The sequence below is a fragment of the Salmo salar genome, unplaced genomic scaffold (genome assembly GCF_965601325.2).
Source record: "Salmo salar unplaced genomic scaffold, fSalSal1 ptg000781l, whole genome shotgun sequence".
NCBI lineage: Eukaryota > Metazoa > Chordata > Actinopteri > Salmoniformes > Salmonidae > Salmo > Salmo salar.
Genome location: NW_027675496.1, coordinates 242,191 through 250,559, shown reverse-complemented (window position 1 = coordinate 250,559; position 8,369 = coordinate 242,191). Strand labels below are relative to the sequence as shown.

Below are 8,369 nucleotides of genomic sequence, written 5' to 3'. Positions count from 1 at the left end.
AGAATTTGTTCTTAACTGACTTGCCTAGTTCACTATGGATCTACAAACAGGTTAGCTTCTTTAAAGCATTTGAAGTGTGTTCTGTGTTACTTCTTTGTCTATCCACAGTGCCATCCGTTTTGTCACCAAAGCCCCATATACAACCCACCACTGCGACCTGTATGCTCTCGTTGGCTGGCCTTCACTTCATAATCATCGCCAAACACATTGGCTCCAGGTCATCTACAAGACCCTGCTAGGTAAAGTCCCCCCTTATCTCCACTCACTGGTCACCATAGCAGCACCCACCTGTAGCACGCGCTCCAGCAGGTATATCTCTCTGGTCACCCCTAAAGCCAACTCCTCCTTTGGTCGTCTCTCCTTCCAGTTCTCTGCTGCCAATGACTGGAACGAACTACAAAAATCTCTGAAACTGGAAACACTTATCTCCCTCACTAGCTTTAAGCACCAGCTGTCAGAGCAGCTCCCAGATTACTGCACCTGTACATAGCCCATCTATAATTTAGCCCAAACTACTACCTCTTCCCCTACTGTATTTATTTATTTTATTTATTTTGCTCCTTTGCACCATATTATTTAGATTTGAACTTTGAACTTTCTTCAAACTACAAATCTACCATTCCAGTGTTTTTCTTGCTATACTTTATTTACTTTGCCACCATGGCATTTTTTTGCCTTTACCTCCCTTATCTCACATCATTTGCTCACATTGTATATAGTCTTATTTTTTTCTACTGTATTATTGACTGTATGTTGTTTACTCCATGTGTAACTCTGTGTTGTTGTATGTTGTCGAACTGCTTTGCTTTATCTTGGCCAGGTCGCAGTTGTAAATGAGAACTTGTTCTCAACTTGCCTACCTGGTTAAATAAAGGTGAAATAAAAAAAAACAAAAAAAAAATTTGTGTATTCTGTGTAATTCCTTCCTCTTTTCCAATACTAACTGAATGGAGAATGTCTGGTGTCATTTTGTCTTGTTGTTGTATGTGAGAATATAAGTTGTTTCTTAGGGGAAGGGAACTGTTTATTTTGTATTCTGTATATTGGAACAAAATTCAACTTCAGTTGAAGAACTGGGATGAGCTACAAATCTCATTGTGGTGTAGGACACATGTTATAAAGATGGTTAAAGCTCCTAAAATGAATGAAGACACATGATGTAAAGATGGTTACAGCTCCTAAACTGAATGACGACCACATGATATAAAGATGGTTAAAGCTCCTAAACTGAATGACGGACACATGTTATAAAGATGGTTAAAGCTCCTAAACTGAATGACGACCACATGTTATAAAGATGGTTACAGCTCCTAAACTGAATGACGGACACATGTTATAAAGATGGTTAAAGCTCCTAAACTGAATGACGACCACATGTTATAAAGATGGTTACAGCTCCTAAACTGAATGAAGGACACATGTTATAAAGATGGTTACAGCTCCTAAACTGAATGACGACCACATGATATAAAGATGGTTACAGCTCCTAAACTGAATGATGACCACATGTTATAAAGATGGTTACAGCTCCTAAACTGAATGATGACCACATGTTATAAAGATGGTTAAAGCTCCTAAACTGAATGACGACCACATGTTATAAAGATGGTTACAGCTCCTAAACTGAATGTAGACCACATGTTATAAAGATGGTTACAGCTCCTAAACTGAATGATGACCACATGTTATAAAGATGGTTAAAGCTCCTAAACTGAATGACGACCACATGTTATAAAGATGGTTACAGCTCCTAAACTGAATGTAGACCACATGTTATAAAGATGGTTACAGCTCCTAAACTGAATGACGTCATCAGCATGTTTCCAATGTCCATACCTGCCTACACCTTTAACACCACAGACAAAATTATTAATCTGGACTATTAAAAGGACCAGGATGAACCAAGCTAGTTTACAGACAAACACTTAGAAGGAGGATTAAAGCTCCCTAACATGTAATTATATCAAGAAGACTTTATAACTGCCCTGATATGCTCTTTATTGACAACTCTATTAGGCCAACTTGGGTCGACATGGAAGAAGAACTTAATGCCCCATTTGGAGCATCATATTATCTGAACACTTAAATGTGGGACTGCAGAATCCCATCATGTCCCAAACTAAGAAATATGGAGTCAGATAAATAAGAGACGGACATATTCACCTTTCCTGACAAGCTCTGCTTCGTTATAGAACAACCATGAATACACATTAGGAGGAAAGGTGGTTGTCTGGAAAGAGTGGGAGAGGTTTTGTTTTAGCCTCAACACTGATACATTTCACTTCTGCTTTTAGTGTCAACTTGAATTAGAGTGTGGCTGTGGAAGACTGGTCCCTTGATGATGTCTGCAAGTGGCTGAGTACCAATGATCTCCATGATTCCATCCCATCATTCCAAGGTTCACAATCTGTCTGCAGAATGCCAACTCTATTCAACTGTCCACTTTGCAACGAGCCTCCTTTCTCTGTGTCCAGACTACTCACACATATTGTCCTCTATCACCAGCACGAACCACATGTTGTAATGACCTGTGGAGTTAATGGGTGTGGGGAAAACAAATAGATGTTTCAGCATCTATCAGTCACACATCTACCAAAACCACAGAGAGATTTTAAGAGCCAACTTAGATGAGAATTGCCCTCATGATGAATTTGAGACTGGGACTGATCCCATTGAAGATGACATGAGCGATGTAGAGAGTCTGCCAGAGGCTGAATATGTTCAAGCCACAGAGATCAACACTGAGCAGCTAATTGAAGGTCTCTAAAACAATATCTGTCTTTTTATTTAGTAAATCAGGAAAGAACACTGCATCCCAGCTACGGTACAGAATAACATTGTTGAGGACCTCAGAACCATTTTGGATGCGTTTATGACCCACTACAGTGATCCCCTCAGGTTTCATCTGACAAATAAATATGGTTGAACATGACGATCTCAGGGACTTGCTTAACAACTCTGCAGTATTTGAGGAATGCATTAGATGCATAAGCTCTGAGTGGATGCTGGAGCATTACTGTGTGAAAGAATTGGACATGGTCAGGACAATTGAAGTACCACTGAGCAACAAAGAAGGTTATAAAACAAGGTCATTTCAATACAGCTACATGGCCCCCAGGCTATATGAATATAAAGAGACATGAGACAAAACAACCATAATGAATCAGATTACATGGCCCCCAGGCTATATGAATATAAAGAGACATGAGACAAAACAACCATAATGAATCAGATTACATGGCCCCCAGGCTATATGAATATAAAGACATGAGACAAAACAATCATAATGAATCAGATTACATGGAGAGGAGGGACCTGATCCTAGATCATAATGAATCAGATTACATGGAGAGGGGGGACCTGATCCTAGATCATAATGAATCAGATTACATGGAGAGGGGGACCTGATCCTAGATTATAATGAATCAGATTACATGGAGAGGAGGACCTGATCCTAGATCATAATGAATCAGATTACATGGAGAGGAGGACCTGATCCTAGATCATAATGAATCAGATTACATGGAGAGGGGGGGACCTGATCCTAGATCATAATGAATCAGATTACATGGAGAGGGGGGACCTGATCCTAGATCATAATGAATCAGATTACATGGAGAGGAGGACCTGATCCTAGATCACAATGAATCAGATTACATGGAGAGGGGGGACCTGATCCTAGATCATAATGAATCAGATTACAAGGAGAGGGGGACCTGATCCTAGATCATAATGAATCAGATTACATGGAGAGGGGGGACCTGATCCTAGATCATAATGAATCAGATTACATGGAGAGGGGGGACCTGATCCTAGATCACAATGGATCAGATTACATGGAGAGGGGGGACCTGATCCTAGATCATAATGAATCAGATTACATGGAGAGGGGGGACCTGATCCTAGATCATAATGAATCAGATTACATGGAGAGGGGGACCTGATCCTAGATCATAATGAATCAGATTACATGGAGAGGGGGACCTGATCCTAGATCATAATGAATCAGATTACATGGAGAGGGGGGGACCTGATCCTAGATCATAATGAATCAGATTACATGGAGAGGAGGGACCTGATCCTAGATCATAATGAATCAGATTACATGGAGAGGAGGGACCTGATCCTAGATCATAATGAATCAGATTACATGGAGAGGGGGGGACCTGATCCTAGATCATAATGAATCAGATTACATGGAGAGGAGGGACCTGATCCTAGATCATAATGAATCAGATTACATGGAGAGGAGGGACCTGATCCTAGATCATAATGAATCAGATTAACTGGAGAGGAGGGACCTGATCCTAGATCATAATGAATCAGATTACATGGAGAGGGGGGGACCTGATCCTAGATCATAATGAATCAGATTACATGGAGAGGAGGGACCTGATCCTAGATCATAATGAATCAGATTACATGGAGAGGGGGGACCTGATCCTAGATCATAATGAATCAGATTACATGGAGAGGGGGGACCTGATCCTAGATCATAATGAATCAGATTACATAGACAGGGGGAGCTGATCCTGGTTCAGCACTCCTCCTTTGAGACACTGCCTTTATGAATAAGGAATGCTGTTGTAAAGTCTAGTTACAGCAGGTGTTTACTGCCATCTAGTGGAAGATACCAATAAAACACTTTATTATCAGGGTGGGGAGACGGCTGAGTGCAGGATCCATGGTGAGATGACAAAAGAGGAAAACACACTATATGGAGAGAAGTACAAATAAAGTATTTCTGAACAATAAAGGACAGAGTAAGATAATGAATACCTGGAATTACATATTATTACTAGTTAGTAGATCTCTTCTGTCATCATTATTTACCCATACACCGGTGACGTCAGAAGGGACGTGATTTCCTCATATGAAAGTGAAAGTAACTGTGGTTACAAAATGTAGCGCACATTTCTCAGCAACATTAGAAGCAGGATAAATGTGTTGATTTGAAGGACAGACTGACAGACTCTGGTAAGTCTTGGCTACATATAACTATTATAAAGTTAGGTCGTAGTCAGACATTCAATAGACAGAGTAACCTTGAGATATGATTCTTTATCATGCTGACCAACCTGGGCCCGTTTTCCACGATGGAATTTAGGCTTAACGCTGGAAACGCATAAGAAGTGGTAAACGATAATTAACAAAATACAAAGTTGAGTAAACGCTATTTTACAAATAAAAAGGTGCGTAAGCGCGTTTACGTGGGTTTACCCTCCACCACATCCCCGTTGATGTGGTGTGCAGCGTAGAGTGTATAGTCATTTAGTCTCTATAGACCAGGTGGCCAGTTGGTGAGAAACTGTTCAGATGGGGTGGTTTAGACCACTGCACCACCCAGGAAGTGACTGAAAGTAAATATGTTCTTTTGTACAGGATCCATTTTGAGACGACAGAGCAGAAAACACTATATGGACAATACTGACAAATAAAGTAAGTATTTATGAACAATAATTCATTCTAAATGACAGAGTATGTGAATGAATACTAGGAATGAGATATTACTAGTTAGAACTGCTACTTGAGCTGAGTTGCTGACAGACAGCAGTTTTCAAAGTGGAAACTAATCAGTAGGTCTACATGTTATCAGTAAAACGTCTGGTAAAGATGGTGGAGGAGCTTTTACATTATATGGTTTTATGTTTATCTCAGGGTTTCTCATCCTTTGGTTCTTATCCAGCACGTACACACCTTACAGGGGAAAAACACAACTAAACCTGATTTCGAGTAAATTATAAGTTTAGCTAAAATAATGTAAGAGAGATGTCTTGAAGAAGGACTATAACATTTTTTAAGCAAGATTCAGAACAATGTCACGTTACTGCTGTCTCATGTAACTGACTGTTAGCTCCACCCTCTGGTTACTGTTGTTATACGAAGGGTGACACCTTGACTACAGTTGAAACTGACTGTTAGCCCCACCCTCTGGTTACTGTTGTTATGTGAAGGGTGACACCTTGACTACAGTTGAAACTGACTGTTAGCTCCACCCTCTGGTTACTGTTGTTATATGAAGGGTGACACCTTGACTACAGTTGAAACTGACTGTTAGCCCCACCCTCTGGTTACTGTTGTTATGTGAAGGGTGACACCTTGACTACAGTTGAAACTGACTGTTAGCTCCACCCTCTGGTTACTGTTGTTATATGAAGGGTGACTCCTTGACTACAGTTGAAACTGAATATAAGAAAGTATCTGTACAGGGTCATTTTGAGATGACAGAGCAGCTCATAGTTTAACCTCTAAACTGCAACTCAGTTTCCAAGTAAAGTGAGTATTTCAGGTTAATAATGTAGAATAAAGTAGAGGGAACATTTGGAATCCACTAAACTAGTGATGGAGTGCTGCTGAGTCATTCCTACCATGTGGTGCCTTTTCTGTCCCCGGGAAATATCAGTTCTTATTTAGTGTAAAATGTGGATTCAAAAAGGCTTTAAATATCAGGTGTCCTTTACCTTATAAACACCAAAATATGGATCCTGAAAGGGAATGTTATGCATTTTAACACTTTTTGTCAGAAGATGTAGGCGTTTTTGTCCCCAGGTGTTATTTATCAACTTCTACAATAAATATAAGCCATAAAATAACAAAATGTTAAACTGTTTCTTCATTATTTTATAGTCCTAGTTGAAGTCTCTTTCATCAATGACTTTTTTCATGATTATTGTATTTATCTATCCATAGGGGAAGCCTGGGCAACTGAAATGTCTGAGCTTTTTCAACAGTGTAACTATGAACATCTGTACCAAAACCAAATGAAGGGAGACATAGATATGATTAAAAAACAACTGTTGATGCGACATGAAAAAAAGATGGGTGGAGGAGATGAATCATCAACCCAAATTGAGAACCTTTTGTTTGATTCAGGGTGAATTGGTGTGTGAGAGATATATTATGTATAACCTACCTAAAAGCAAGAGATCTCTATGTGCACAGGGAAGATCAGGGATATTGTCTCTGTGTATTGAAACAGGTCAGATCAGGGATATTGTCTCTGTGTATTGAAACAGGTCAGATCAGGGATATTGCCTCTGCGTATTGAAACAGTTCAGATCAGGGATATTGTCTCTGCGTATTGAAACAGTTCAGATCAGGGATATTTCCTCTGAGTATTGAAACAGGTCAGATCAGGGATATTGTCTCTGCGTATTGAAACAGTTCAGATCAGGGATATTTCCTCTGAGTATTGAAACAGGTCAGATCAGGGATATTGTCTCTGAGTATTGAAACAGGTCAGATCAGGGATATTGTCTCTGAGTATTGAAACAGATTATTTCAGGGATATTGTCTCTGTGTATTGAAACAGGTACGATCATGGATATTGCCTCTGAGTATTGAAACAGGTAAGATCAGGGATATTTTCTCTGAGTATTGATACAGGTCAGTATTGTGGTGAAATGGAGGAAAGACTATGTAACTATTGTGACCTTAAAGAAATAGAGAATTAAACTGATTTAATCCTCTATTTCCTTTTCTACCATGATATACGCTTGCTCTTATTCCAGAAAGACCACCAGATATACCCTGGCAGTATGTGATGAGTGATGAGGAGAAATTGAAATGTTTTTTTGTCCATGTGTATTTCCGTTTGTGGAATATTTAGATAAATCCTGGAATATAAGAAAAATGTTTACCTATAATTAAATTGTAAAAATATTTAGCTTCTGCGTGGTAAATGGTACATGTGTATATAGATTGTGTATAGACTTGTCTCCCATATGAATATTCTATGTGGTAAATGGTATGTGTATATATAGATTGTGTATAGACTTGTCTCCCATATGAATCTTCTATGTGGTAAATGGTATGTGTATATATAGATTGTGTATAGACTTGTCTCCCATATGAATCTTCTATGTGGTAAATGGTATGTGTGTATATAGATTGTGTATAGACTTGTCTCCCATATGACTCTTCTATGTGGTAAATGGTACATGTGTATATAGATTGTGTATAGACTTGTCTCCCATATGAATCTTCTATGTGGTAAATGGTATGTGTATATATAGATTGTGTATAGGCTTGTCTCCCATATGAATCTTCTATGTGGTAAATGGTATGTGTATATATAGATTGTGTATAGACTTGTCTCCCATATGAATCTTCTATGTGGTAAATGGTATGTGTATATATAGATTGTGTATAGACTTGTCTCCCATATGAATCTTCTATGTGGTAAATGGTATGTGTGTATATAGATTGTGTATAGACTTGTCTCCCATATGAATCTTCTCTTTGTGTCAGACTGTATTTCTGTATTTATTTATCTGTATATGTTATGTATGTATATATATACAGTATGTATATATGTATGTATGTGCATATATACAGTGTGTATATATGTATATTATTGTACTGCTCTA

At 38.8% G+C, this 8,369-nt stretch overlaps 1 long non-coding RNA gene across 1 annotated transcript; it reads left to right on the top strand.

The window, feature by feature from the left end:
* Nucleotides 1-4,494: 4,494 nt before the first annotated feature.
* On the top strand, nt 4,495-7,301 carry LOC123739085 (uncharacterized). The gene is made up of 3 exons (XR_006767623.2): nt 4,495-4,977; nt 5,383-5,439; nt 6,691-7,301. It is a non-coding gene; the product is annotated as an uncharacterized LOC123739085 (long non-coding RNA).
* Nucleotides 7,302-8,369: the final 1,068 nt, after the last annotated feature.